Source organism: Dromaius novaehollandiae, chromosome Z, assembly GCF_036370855.1.
Source record: "Dromaius novaehollandiae isolate bDroNov1 chromosome Z, bDroNov1.hap1, whole genome shotgun sequence".
Taxonomy (NCBI): Eukaryota; Metazoa; Chordata; class Aves; order Casuariiformes; family Dromaiidae; genus Dromaius; species Dromaius novaehollandiae.
The window spans coordinates 32620656-32635173 of NC_088132.1; the positions used below are offsets into that span (position 1 = coordinate 32620656).

The following is a 14518-nucleotide window of genomic DNA, read 5'->3' on the forward strand; positions in this document are numbered from 1 at the left end:
TGGTAACCTAAGAAATACTCTTAGCTTTATGCATAGCTTCTGAGCAGTAACAGAATGATCCTGGTCTTGTCTTCATATGTTACAAACTGATGGAGAACTTTCATATAGGTAAAGCTCAGTGTGTACTAAGACCTTCCAAATAACTGAGACCCAAACTGAAATTCTGAATATGACCAAGGAATCAATACGCAATCTCTCCTTCACAGAAATCTTCAGAATGGTGCCCTCCTTTAAAGACAATACGTATCTCTCTATGTTATGGAAAAACTACATTTTATTTAGTTATGAAAACTCTGAAGGACTTGAATACTACTCAGTCTTTCCTAGCATGTGAACCAACAGTTTCTGTGTTGTTATAGAGATTCTTGTCTAGGTTTCAGAAACATTGTGACTAGACGACTGAAATTATTTTTTGATGGCCTGGTATTTGGAAAAATCCTAGGTCCAGCTGCAGATTTTCTCACTCACTAGGATACTTTATGAGAAGCACTGTTTGAAACAAGACTGAAAAGTCCTACATGATCGGCATATGATTCTGAAAGCTATAACAAGCTACCACTGCTGATAAAGAGCTAGTAGAAAGAAATCTAGCCTCCTAGAAGTTAAGGGATGAGAAGGATCTTTCTCTGTGATTTCCAGGAGCAAATCTAGAGAGAACAGCAATTTCTTCCATGTAAGGAAGCTGTATCTTCCCAGTGCAGATGGCATGCAGAGCATTCTCAGTGGAACTCGAAACTACTAGAGAATTTCAGGGACTTTTAAGTTAGACAGATCATCAGAAGAGCTATAAGGATTCCTCACATATTCTTTTCTAAGGAGGATAGGTTGAGAAGCTTTTCCACTAGCCTCAACAGCAGTTGGAGACCGCCCTACAGAACAAGTCTATTTCTGTAGGAAGATCTACTGTGTTTTGAGATATTCTAAACTTGAGTACCAGCAAAGAAAATAGGTATGTTCTAAGAAGGAAAAGAGTGATTGCATTTTTTTTTCAGTTGTCAGAATATTTATCATGTAAGGATCTTAAATGTCAAAAGTGTGGCAGGTATTAGTCTTATTAGAAAAAATTTTAGGTTTTAATAATCATTTGTGACAAGTAGCAGTTACTATGTCAAGAGATGTTTCAAAGGCATTTTGCATCTGATTGAGGGCCACAGAAAAGTGCTTGGAAGTGGAGTTTATAATTACAAAGTTTACTCTATCTCCATGGAGCCAGTTAGAACAATGTAGCTCACTTTGTTTCAGCCTCTTATCTTCTCTGTTGATAATAATTTAGATGAGTAAGTGAGTCCCATTTTGCATCACATCTTCAGAAGACTTTGAAGACATTTTTTCTTAATCAATCATTATTTAAATCTATCCCAGGGAGATTTATCAAAAGGACAGCTTATGATTCAAAGACTTACCAAAGCCACTACTTTTTCTTTGGATTTTCCATCATCATCATACCACAAAGTGCTGTGAACCAACTGTCTACACTAGACAACATGTTTTGTACTGTGTTGTAAAGACCAAGTCTGAGTCAAATACTCCTATATAATTAGTACTACACTTTGTTCTTTGCAAGGTGGCCATATTGTCATAGAAATATTTACAAGTTTTGAGAAATATCAGTATGCAATTGTAATTGTGAAGAATATATTGTGAGACTGAGTTGCTCCTGCTACATGTTAAAAAAGGATTTTTTCCCCAGTAGAAGGCAAGTGTTAGAATAAATGTCCTTCCAACAGTTTTCTGCTGGAAAGGCAGTTTTTGTTCTTTGCAGACAATGCTTCTAAGGGAGAAGCTGTTTTGGAAATGTGCCAGTTCATTGCAAGATTTCCATCATTCTTGACTATTACCATCCACTTTTACTGGATTGTCTTCAAACTATCTCCCTTCCTAGGAACTGGGAACTGCATGTGGTGTGCAGGTGCACCCCTTTTCAAAACATATTCTGACAATAATCTGGGGCTGAAACAAAGCCAGGATGTTTAATTTATAGAGAAATGCAGTCCTGTAGAGTAGTGCTTGTCTCTTCTTTTTTGTCTCTGTTCCAGGTATATCTGGACTCAGGGTGCTGTACTAGTAATCCCTACCGCATGTGGGGATTGGATCGTTACATTTATGATATACCTGCCACACTTTCCATCCTTACTCTTCTGCTTCTGTTTTGATTGACAAAATGGGGACTGTTTATTCCTCACCATTCTTAATTTTGTCTGAGGCCATTTTGTTCACAGGTAGGTGATGCAAAGAAAACTTCCCAGAAAAAAAAAGATCTCATTACCACCATCCTTCATTAAGCTGCTGAGTTTAAACAGACTTCTGATCCAAAATTCTGTGCCTGTTACCATTTCTAATTGCATATCCAATGATGCGGTAGAAAATATCAACCAAAAGAAATACCTAATGGAAAATAGGTATTTATTGTATCAATATTCATTCTAGCAAAACAATAGAAAGTCCTAATTATCTCTAAAACATTGTTCAGCACAATTTGATGCAGTTAAAGCTGTACAATCTTTCAGCCTGATAAATTTTTTACACCATCTTTACCTGGCAACTGATTTCAGCAAATAACCTATATTTGTTTTCCTTGTTGAGTGGTCTTACCCAATATGCTACTTACACTTTAAAACGAGGACAAATAATTAACCATAGCCATCTGTGGCAGACAGATGAGTGAACTTTTGCCTGAAACATTTCTTGGTACATAAGGTGCAAGCAAACCATAACCCCGAACAAGCCATCTGTTCCCGGTGGGAACAGGACTGAGCTGCTGCAACCCCCGAAAAGGTCTCCCTGCGACCACCCGGGACACACCAAGCCTGCGCCGAACCAGGACACGATTGGGCAGAGACTTTGGGACCTGGACTGCAAATTATTGCCACTTAGCACAACTTCTATAAAACTTGCTTAGCATGAGTAGCTAAATTTGCTGAAGCCTTAGGCAGTGAGAAAGGGCCCCAGAGCTGGTGCAGACTGGGAAGACAAGGGAGTTCCCAGCAGTTTGCATCCCTATGCCTCACACTCCGGGAGGGAGGATGTCCAGGCTTTGAAATAAGGCCTGCTTGGGCGCCAGGACCCTGGGAAACAAAGCCTCCCCTCACAGCTGAAGCAGTGTTAATTAGGGCGGGGGGGTCTGGATTATGTCCTCTTCTTCAGGACCTTGGCAGATAACGCCTACTGTCACTGCTGGGGCAGTGCTAATTGCTGGAACAACGCCTGTTAGTCAGGGCCCTGAGAAAGAGGGGCAGAACCCGAGGAATCAAAACACATTTGTCAGCAGAAACCGCAACAGTAAAGATAAGGGAGAAAAGCAGCCTGCCTGGGAACAACGATGAGACCCAATAGGGAACAGGAGACCCCAGACCCCAAAATTACTATTGGTCTGAACTACCACGTGAGGGGTGGGAAATTTAATTTGGAAAAAGCTATAATTGCCCAGGGATTTCTTTGTTTGTGTGGTTTTTGTCTCGTCGGAGGCACCCAGCTTGAGCTCCAATTTGAACAAAGTCAGCAGAACACCATCGGCCTGAGTGGTGGTAGCCAGCTTCTTCTCTCCTTTTCTAACTTTCTCTATCCTTTCCCCCTTACCCTTGTTCTGTTCCCCTCTTCCCTTCACCTTCCCCCCCACACACACATACCTTATCTTCCCACTTTGTGGAAAATAAAGCTAAAAGGTTGTACGATATTTGACTGGTTTTAGTGTCTTAATCTCGTCCTTGGGATCGTAATGACCCCTCCCCCCCCCCCCCCCCCCGATATTGGATCAGGACACCATCATGATCAAAAATGTTTTTACATTTAAACTTCTGCAATTCTGTCACTTACGCCTCTAAAAACTTTAAATTTTTTTCTTTCTAGTTGTCTTCCTTTCATTCCCTATGATGTGAAACATCCTGATGAGAGCTATCAAACTGAATCAGACTTGGGCCTTTTTATAGCCTACTGTTTGCATCAAACTAGTATGCCATCTCCTTACTTCACTGAGTACAGTCATAGACTTAAAAGAAAAGGAAAGCAAAATTAAAACCTTTTGTACTAATCAGTTGGCCTCAGTATATGCAGCAGAGGAAGCCTGCGAACTGCTTTAAATACGTACCACCTGCACACTGTTCTGATGATATTTGCCCAGGAAATTAAATTAGATTTCCCATCTCAAGCTATTGTCTTTAATAACGTGGATAACACTAAAAAGTACAAATATATATATACAGCTTGCATTTCTATGATCCAGACATTAATTTATGATTGGTATTCCCATCTCCTTGAGCATAAATCTACCTCTAGCATTTCAGTAAGAAATACCAACATTTATTAAGAGGAGATAAAGATAAGTATGGATGAAGAATTTTTTTCTTTTACTATATGGCAAAAAAATTAGAAGCATAATTCAGATAGTCTCATATCTTCCTGGAGGAAGACATTGCACATTTCTTTGGAGAGAGTGAAACAAGAATATCAGTAAACTGTAAAAACAATGGCAACAAATTTACAAATAATATCAAACTAAATCTTAAAAAACACTGATTTTTATTACCCAATTCTAACGTGAGGCCAGATAGATTGTGTCCAGCTGTATTTAACAGGAGTGATATGTTTGTGCATTCTGTTGGGGAATGAGCAGGGCAATAATATTTCTGAGCATATGAATGTGTTTGTTTCTGCCATTTTTATCACACTACTGTAATCTCAGTCCTTGATGAATCACTTTCCGATGGTGATACTTCTGGAAATGCTGATTCACTGACTCTGGCACCTGTCTTAGCACATGCAGCATGGTGCAGTTAGTACAGCAAGGCAAACAGATAAAACGTTGGCACCTGCAGTTTCCAAGTAAAAATACTCTAAGTGCATATATTTAAAACAGAAAAGCTCAATTTGATTTCCATTATTGTGAGTATAAATTGCTACAGCTAGCAGCTGGGAACACTGGCCAACTCCATCTGGCTACTGCCCTGCACACAGATATGACATACACAAAGGGAACATGATTTTAAAGTAAGGAGATAAGTGTAATGTCACCTTTCCAGCGTTTAAAGTCTATCTGTGCTTGTGTGCACAAGAATATGAGTACTCCACAATGGACTGAGAGATACGCCATAAGCCAACTCAAATATTTAATCTGACCTCCATCTGGTTCTGCAGAAACCATTCTCTTTCAAGTGCTGCAAATGCATGTACACGTGCTGTCCCAAGTGTCTGCATGTACATGCGTGGGCAACTCAACCTGACAAAACATAACAGGATGGCATCAAACTATTTAAACGCAATGCCCCCTGCATAAACTGTTTTTGTAATCTGGTGTTCCAGTTACGACTCCCAACATTCTTTTAACTTATATAATTGTGCATCCTACGATACTTATTTTAGAAAATGTGTGCATTAATAATCAGAATATTTACATTCCTCTGTCTACCAGCACTTTTCAATAATTCTAAGGGAATATAGAAATTTATTAGTATATCTCTGTAGACACACTATGCCAGATCCTCAGCTATAAAATTAACATAACTCTCTTAAAATCATTGTACTGAGCTTTCCATCATCTTTTCCATTTAAATATTGATATAAGAGTTTAGTATGAGGCTTTCTGAAAGACGTGATTTAACCAACTCATTAGCCCATTTGCCTCCCTTGTTTAAATATTCCCATTCTTAGCAAAAGAATTCAAAAATTAACTACATTATTTCTCTTCAAACCCAAAGGAATTTCTGTTTCAGCAGTCTCTGTGTATTTCAAAATTTATGGATTCTGATGTTATTACTCTACCATAGAATTATTAAATAAGTTCTTCTGACTAAGAAGAAGAGGTTTGAGCACTTTAAATTTGAAGAGGACAAACAGCATGCACTCCTGACTGCTCAGTTTTATTGACATAACGACAGAAAAGTATAACAATGATGGCTAGAAAAATAGCATAACGAAAATGCAATTGAGCAAGACTAATGGAATTTCATGATCAGAAAATATAATCACATCTGGCTTGATTATCAGAAATAAAAGACAACATCTCTGTTGGTTAAATACTTAGATTAGGGATGGTATAGCTATAACTATTACCAATCAAAGTGTTTTACTACTGTTTCATGCAACTTTGGAGGACAAAGCTTATTAATAAAGTACCTAACAATGAAGAAAAACTGCAGTTCAATTCACTTAAAATTTTGTCCTTGGAACAAAGCTTCATTTTTCAGCAATCCAGATTTTTTTTTCCCAAGGAATATTATAATGACATTAGTCCTCATTTGTGTTTTTCAGAAATATCATTACAATGTTTATGAAACTAAATCAGCCAACCTCGACAGCCAAATGAGAAATTCAAGGACTTCATATTTGCATCAGTTTTACGGCAACTGGTGTATAACAAATGCAGAGCTAAGCTGTATTATTTATAAAGCTATGTTTAACTTAAAAGCTTTTCTCACACTGAAAATTGTGCGTTTATGCATATTTAGATCCCATCTTTTCAGAGCATCACAGCTTCTTACTTTTAATGACGCCCATTACACAGAGTAGAACTACTGGAATCAGGCTATATAATGTACGTAAAAAAAATAAATAAATCATAGTAGTTGTTGTGTAGAAAAGTTTTGACAAGAACATTACTTTTATGAAATCTGTGAAAAGCCTGGATGAATTGAACAGTACAGAGTCTGTGGCCCACTACAATTTCAATCAATTTTTTCTTCAGAAATGTTGTATTATTCAAAATACTGCAGAGAATTGTTTTAAAGGAACATGGTCAAAATTTAACCAATCTGTTATAACTGAATAATAGTTATATAGTCTCTTCTTGCACGTATGCACTAACTTTGTAAACTGACATTTCTTTGGCATGAGTCTGATGATTTAAAAGTTAGTCAGATATCAAGTTGACAACCAAATCAGCAATTATCCATTAAATAATTGTCTTTTTAGGAATAAAACCACCCTATTTAAAAACTAGTTTCAATCTCTTGCAACATAGGGATAAATAAAATGGCAATTACTAAAACATAAACTCTCTTTATGGACAAAATGAAAGGCAAACAATAAATATAACTGTAAATAGATGTGACCAGACAATATTTGTGCTTTGCTTACATCTACAATAAATATAACTGTAAATAGATGTGACCAGACAATATTTGTGCTTTGCTTACATCTATATTTATACAATTACTAATTTCCAAAAACAAAGTGACATCTGACAGCACTGTTATTGCGGGTCTGTTGTCTATGTGTATATGACATAGGTGGCTTAACTCATTCTACATCCAGAAATATGATCCTAGATAACAGTCTAGAATACCCTACATTGGGTATTGAATAGGAAACAGGACTGATCTATCAGTATGTATTTCCAAAAGCTTTGACCTATCTTACCTTTCCAACCCAAATGTGTTACAGAAATAAATCAAAAGCAGTATTCCGACGGTATTCCATTCCATGGGTTGGCTCCTTTGTCTCAAAATTTTGGCTGTATTTTCAAGATTTCTTGAGAGAGATTATTATGATGGACACTTTATATATGCTCTGTTTATGCTCAGCTTCTCTTTTGCACAAATTCCCTTTAGTAGAGTATTACTGGTTTGATTTAGAAACACCAGGTGGCTAAGAAATACGCGTTGCTAAGTACTTTCCAAGTGGATTTATAAACTAAAGAGCTCATTACTACTTACTTCTAAGTAATCTTGAAGACTTTCAGTCAAGCATCAAGGCTAACTTGCCCAAGGAATAGCAACTACCCAAGAATAAAAACTCAATCTCCGTTTCTATGAGAGGTGGGTTTAGAGCTTGAAACCCTTATCCATTCCATTATCTAGTCAATATATTTGCCCACATGCTATAACGCAATCACAGCTAAACAACAAGAAGACGATCCCGTTACAGCTGTGCAATACTAACGATGTTTCTTGAGCATGGAAGCTGTCAAATAGTGGTGCAGACACTTGCTGCAGGCAGTCACAAAATAACACAAAACATGGGCTCACCCAAGTTCTTCTCGGTGTAAAATTTTCATGCATTTTGCAAATGTAAGCCTCATGGAGGGCTTCCCTTCTGCAGGATAATTAAGACTTTTGGAGAATAATTAACATTTAACTACTTCATAAATAAAATAACCAAAAGTTTTCTCTTCTCCAACACCAGTACAAGAAAGCAGTTCATATACATGGTGTCATAACCTTTTCTGAAATAAATAGTCAAACTGGATGCTTTTGTAAACTGTGCCGATATAGCACGACTTTGTATCATCCTAAAATGGCTAAGCCAAATATACAGATGTATGATTCTGTTACTGAGTTTCACTAAAAAATGCAGATCTTTGCCTAAATGGCAGAGTTTCTTGTTGCTAGAGATCAGTCCCTAGAAAAAACTTATTACGAATATTATGTTTGCTTATTCCTTCTTTAGTCAGTAACTGACAGCCCACTTTATGAGCCACCATAGAAATTAGGACTCTACTAGCTGAAAGTCCACTTCTAACTTGTTATTCCTGATGTAATTTAACAGTAATATGTACACTTTGAGTTACTGAATAGGATGATGCACATATGGAATTGGAGTGAGCCACCAATCAGTCAGAGACCTGCCCTTAGATGATCATATTAAAAGAGCCTTTTACAGCCAGATGTCAGCTATGAACCTTGATTGCCCAACCATTGCCTGCCAAGAGCTAACATGTTCTTCCTCCTTTATTAAGTTACATGAAATGGAAAAGATATAGATCTGGATTTCAAATCCACTGGTCTGTAAAAAATGCAGGAAGAATTACATTATAGGAAACCTTGGTAGTATGGTTTGTTATTAATATTATCTATTACTTCCAATTACCATTCCCCATTTCCAAGTATTTAGAATTCCGTCAGACTTATAGCCAAACTGAAATCTTTAGTTGTTTCAGGCTTATTTTTCTTTTTGTATTTCCTTTTTTAATCTAACTAATACCCTTAGCACTTCTAAGATTTGGACCAGGATTTTGCTAGTTATTAGATGATGAATATGTGTCAAAGTTATGTTTTTTTCTCTTCTTACCAGCCACCACATTTAGCTGACTTACAAACATCTGCAAGCAAATGATCAATATTTGCTATAAGCTTTTCAGGCAAACACTGCAGAGCCTGCCTGCATGGATCCAGTGGAGCACTAGTGCTGCTGAGATCGATGGGCTAATGCCTGGCACCAGAACTGAAATTCCCAGCTCATTTTCCCAGCTCATTTTCATTCTCTTGTCTGCTTTGTTCAGCTGATGGGAAGGCAGATTCAGTACGGATAGACAAGATTTGGATGGAAGATGAGAAATGTAGATTGGGACAAAGAACTAGATTGTGACTGGAACTGGACCTCAGTTAAAGAGATTTAACACAAGTGCTTTACATTAGTCATAAATACTACTGAAAGAAGAATGTCTGTATGAAGAATGTCTTCATGTGAGTTGAAAAGAGGGTATTATAATGAATGACTCTCAGAGGGAATAAGTGGTAGTCTTAGAAAAGAACATGTTTTCTGCTGGATAGGTCATACTTTCTTCATAAATACTGATCCTGTGAGGCAAAAAAGATCAACACTGTTGCAGATCAACACTTTTGCACAAATGGAGGTATTGCCAGTAGGTAACTTTAATCAGATGGATAAAGGTACTGTCTACTTTCAACTCAACAAGAAGCCAAAGGTTCAGCAATACCAAAACCTGAATCAGCTCCAGATGACAGTCAATTTCTTTAGCAAAATTGTGGGGTGTGATATTTTTTCAGAGAACTATTTTCATGTTAGGATACCGTGTACCTGCAGGGTCAGTTCTTGCATGTGTCACTCAACCAGGTGCAATGACTTCAGGTCTAGTTTGAGTATCTGGCAGTTCAACTGTGAAATTAAGTCCAGGCAGTCTGGAAGCTGGATCAAAGGCCAGAAGGACATCTGTAGCCGCGTGTCAGCCAAAACTGCCTCAGCTAGTATGAAGCTAAAGGAAAAACTGTGTCTTTGTCCCTTCTGCTCTTAGAAATTGTATAAAGACTAGAAAAAGGAGTGGAGAAAGCACATGAAAGGCCTTGAGAGCTGCTGCAGATAGAATATAGCCACACAAAACACTGGGAATTTAGTGTCCTGTCATGCAAAATTCTGACATTTAGAAAATTTTTCTTGTCTGTCACTATGTGCTTCCTCCCAAAGCAGGAGGATTCAGCAGCTTCAGATCCTGGCACTGGGTCAAACAGTCCAGAGGTATTCATACTGGAATTCCCGGTGTTATAATTTTATATGCCAGAAATCCCAGTTCAATCCTAACTTCGCCAAAATCCTCCTAGTTTCTTTTCAATTCCATGTCCCACAGTATGATGAATACTTCAGGGAAAACTGCTTAATGGCAGCTCGGAAAGTCTCATTCTTATTGAAAATTTTATCTTTGAGATTAAAGTGAACCACATGGATCAGACAAGTAGATGTATCTGGAAAGAAGCTCTTTAGAGTCTTGGGAGAGATGGACAGAGAAGACTTTTCTCGATTTGTGATAGAAAAAGTATCTGACATGCTCTTAAGGAATGGGAATAGAGCCATGGTGATTTTAGCAATTACACCTTTCATTTGAACATGAAGTATCCTATGGATGTTTTTAGTCCCATAAGCATCGCTAGTCATAATAATCTAATTACGTATATACATGTATACATACTCTATATTCCCATGTACACGCACTAGCAAATTTGAATTATGACCACATAATTGATTTTATAATTCATGTGTACAAGAAGATAAGTTAGAGAATAAGTTAAAGATACATAACTGGAATAAAACTGGAGACAGATGCAAGCATAGCAGCAATAAATAGGAGATCCTTTGTTGCAGTTCCAAATCCTAGGTGAGCTGTTTTTTTCATCAGGAAGTAAAATAAGCTGAAATTATATTTTTTATATTTATATCTCTAGCATTTCCATCTGGTGAAAAATTAAATGATGGAAACTTTTCCATATTTTTACAGGCTTGAAAAATAATCAAGACTTCTTAGTTCTCCAATAGGCGAAACAATCCCTTGAGGAAACATAGTCAACAATGCAATGAGTTGTGAAATCTATGATTTTAATGGGTCGTTTCACTCTTGCCTGAGCTGCTCTTTCATGACTACTCTTGTAAGCTTAACAATTTCAAGGTCAACCTTGTATTAAATGTAGACAGCTGGCCTTCTGCAGTGAATTAGTAGCTAGTCCTATGAGTATATATAGAAAATACACATTAGGGGCTGTGATTTCCCTACAAAATGTATTTTAAAACTCTTACTGCTATGACTATTAGAGGGGAATAAAAAGACAATTTACAAAAGTAGCCCAGGCTAATCATTCAAATAATTTTCAATTTAGGTAAAAGACCTTATATATAAATATTGCTACAGTGCTAGAAGATAAGTTCAGAAAGCAGAAAACATAGCTCTTGAATTATCACTTTAAAATACAAGAAGCTTCATTCATGATTAAAAATCAATAGCATTAAACTAAAATCTGTTTGGGTTTAATATATTTTAGATTGTGTGTGAGGCACACATACTTAATACTAAAAGTTCTTTTGCTAATCTTTCTGCTGAATATTTGCAACTTAGCAAAATGGAAATGCTTATATGTATATGGCTGTGGATTTGCATTGAAAGAAGTGTGAGTGCTCCACTGAATCTCTTATGAAACATCACTTGTGGAAAAAGAGCTGGAGTAAAACATGAAAAAGTACAAATAATTATTTTGAGTGATAAGTGATGTATTTTCCAGTCCTTTTTCATTCCTAGTTAGTCACAATTTTGGTTTAATTTAAGTAACTTTTAAGATTTTTAAGTGCCCAGCTCTAGGATGAATCTGTATTTGCCACCTTTTTTGATTTTGATTTTAATTCAAAATTCTAACAATTATTTTATAATTTCCCTTAAACTGCACACATCCTACGGAAGTACAGGCACACAATAACCTCAGACTAAGGTTTGTGCTTGCCATCTGTAAAACTACTCATCCCTCTCAATCACAGCAAGAGTGGGGATCACATTTCATCCCTTCATTCTATATATAGAAATCAGGTACACTTTGGCATAAGGCAGCTTAACCACAATTAAAATGTTAGAAGTTGAAATGTCAAGAGCTGTCTGAAAACTGATTTATCAGTGAGCTCCTGCTAGTCTGTTCTTGACAATTTACACTTTAAAATCAATAGAACCATTTGATTTCCCCTCAAAAAGACATCTATCTCATTATAGCTCAAGAATTTAAAATCAAATGCAGACTTCAGCTCCTGTATTTCTAAAAATAATGAGCCCAATATTTACTAATCAGTCACAAAACAACACAAATAAAAATGTAAACTATAACACTGAAAAGAGGTAATGACGTATATTTTATGCGCTTATTTCTCTCAAATTATTACAATTATTCTTTAACATTCCCACTTTTAAAATTCAGAACTTTCAATGGAATTTCCCAGTATTACAGAAATTAAACTACTATCAGCAGAAATGAGTAATGCTTCAAGCTCCATTCACATCAAGGAGCTGTGGATTGTGCCTGTGTTAGAATTCCCACTCCTGTGTCTCTTTCCTTGTAGCTGCCAACACTGGAGATCTCAGTTCTGGATATTTTTAAATCGATGCTGAATTAGAATTCAATCTGATCCATGCCACCAGTTATGTACTTAAAATTTGGCCTGTACTTCAAAATTTTATTAGTTATGAAAAAGATTATACTTGTAGAGTATTCATTACTGCACATATTTTGTTACATCTGAGAAAATTCAAAATCAGAGATCATTTTAACTTATCTAACAAAGGCGGCAAGTCAATGAAGGAGCTAAAGATAGATCTTTTATTACAGTATCCATGCATTCTTGGCCACCATTGAGTACAAAATATTTTTCTCAGTCTTCAGAGTTCTTTTTCAAAGATTAAGTTGTCTAGTAAAAACACTCACTTGGCCAGGATGTAAACTGGCTTAACTGAGTGCTTCTCATCTTTCCTGAAGACTCTGTTAGTTCTAATTTCTGGTGGATATTTCTTTCATTTTGCCCTAAATTATTGGGTAACAGACTCAAAATTCTGATTTGGATTTCAAACTCTAAGAAGTCTTGAAAATTCTAAATGAATCTTTCAGGATCATCATGTTATACTGAGGATGACTAATTAGATCTGAATTTAAAATATAACCTCTCCTGAGACACATTTGTTACTGTAGTAGTAATTGCTATAATTTGGATTTTCATTTTGCATTTTCATTTACACCTATCTCCTCAAACAGGATTAATTAGGGTTACACTTTTCTGTGCTTATATTCTGTCCCAAAACAGTTTACCTTACATGATCTTTTTTGTAATATTTCTGTGAAATTTGTTCACAACAATGTAGAACTACTATGAATCCTAAAAGATAATTTTCCCTGTTCCTTTGCATTAGATCGACTGTGCACCAAAAATGACTGAAATTAGAAATTATCTGCCACCTACCTATCCCAGCAGCGACCAGCCATTCGTCTCCCAGATTGAATATCAGTCTCCTTCAGGGATGCTTTCTTTATGTCATCATGGAAATGGTGCTGGGGAGCGGCTCACGGATGCTTTCCCATTTTGGTCTGGGAATGAGATATCTAGCAATCAACTTATGCTTCAGGCTGACTGCAACCTCAGGCAAAGTCCTGTATCTCCCCAGGTATCTCTGGTACCAGCAGCAGTAACCTTTCAGGATAATCTTCTGCTAAAGGATTAGGGACTATGTATGGAACTAAACACAGCCAGAAGAGATGATAAATTTGCTATGAACACTCGATCTCTGACTTTGAAGTATTTACACAATTTTTGCAATGGCTATCGCTTCATTCCTGCAATGTTCACACATTTTAAACACTAAAAGAATAGACTTACAAAAAGGCTGAACTGGGACCTGTGCATAAATATGAACAGTGCAGCCTTTATCTACTTTCTACACACAGTCATGTTGAGCTGCATGCACAATTGTATTTGCTTGTCTAAAGCAGAATGAAAAGCAAGTTAATATGGAGGATAAACAACCATATAAAATGAAGAACAACATTTTTTTTGTAAGTAAGAAATGCCTTTCTACAAAAAAAAAAAAAAAGAAAGAAAGAAAGAAAGAAAGAAAGAAAATCAGCAATATGAATAATTCTTGAGGAGAAGAAGCAGCAGTAGTGCTGGTAGTTTAGATAAACTCACGTACTATATAATGCCAGGGGATTTTTACCCTGAGCTACTAAAGACTGGGCAGCCTAATTTACTGATGAACTTTTACCTTTCTTTTCATGATTCATTAGCTATACAGTACAATACATGAGGCAAAGGCCAAGTTTAGATTTGGTACTAACTGGTATCAAGTACCAATGTGGTACATTGGTAGCATTGATAACATTTCCTTTGTTCCAGACAACAATAGCACAAGACATATTAAATTAAAATATTAAATTTTAGCAACATCATGACATGACATGACTTTTTTTTAATTCCACTGAATCTCTAATAGTTAAAATTGTAAAAATTACTTAAGTTGTATGAAATGGGTGACCTGCCATTGGTGTATGTAAATCTT

The 14518-nt window shown here is 36.5% G+C and overlaps 1 protein-coding gene across 1 annotated transcript in view; it reads right to left on the reverse strand.

Annotated features, from left to right (window-relative positions):
* LOC135324713 (contactin-associated protein-like 4) overlaps nt 1-14518 on the reverse strand; it is a 221405-nt gene that overhangs the window by 154877 nt on the left and 52010 nt on the right. The gene's annotated exons all lie outside the window — the stretch shown is intronic.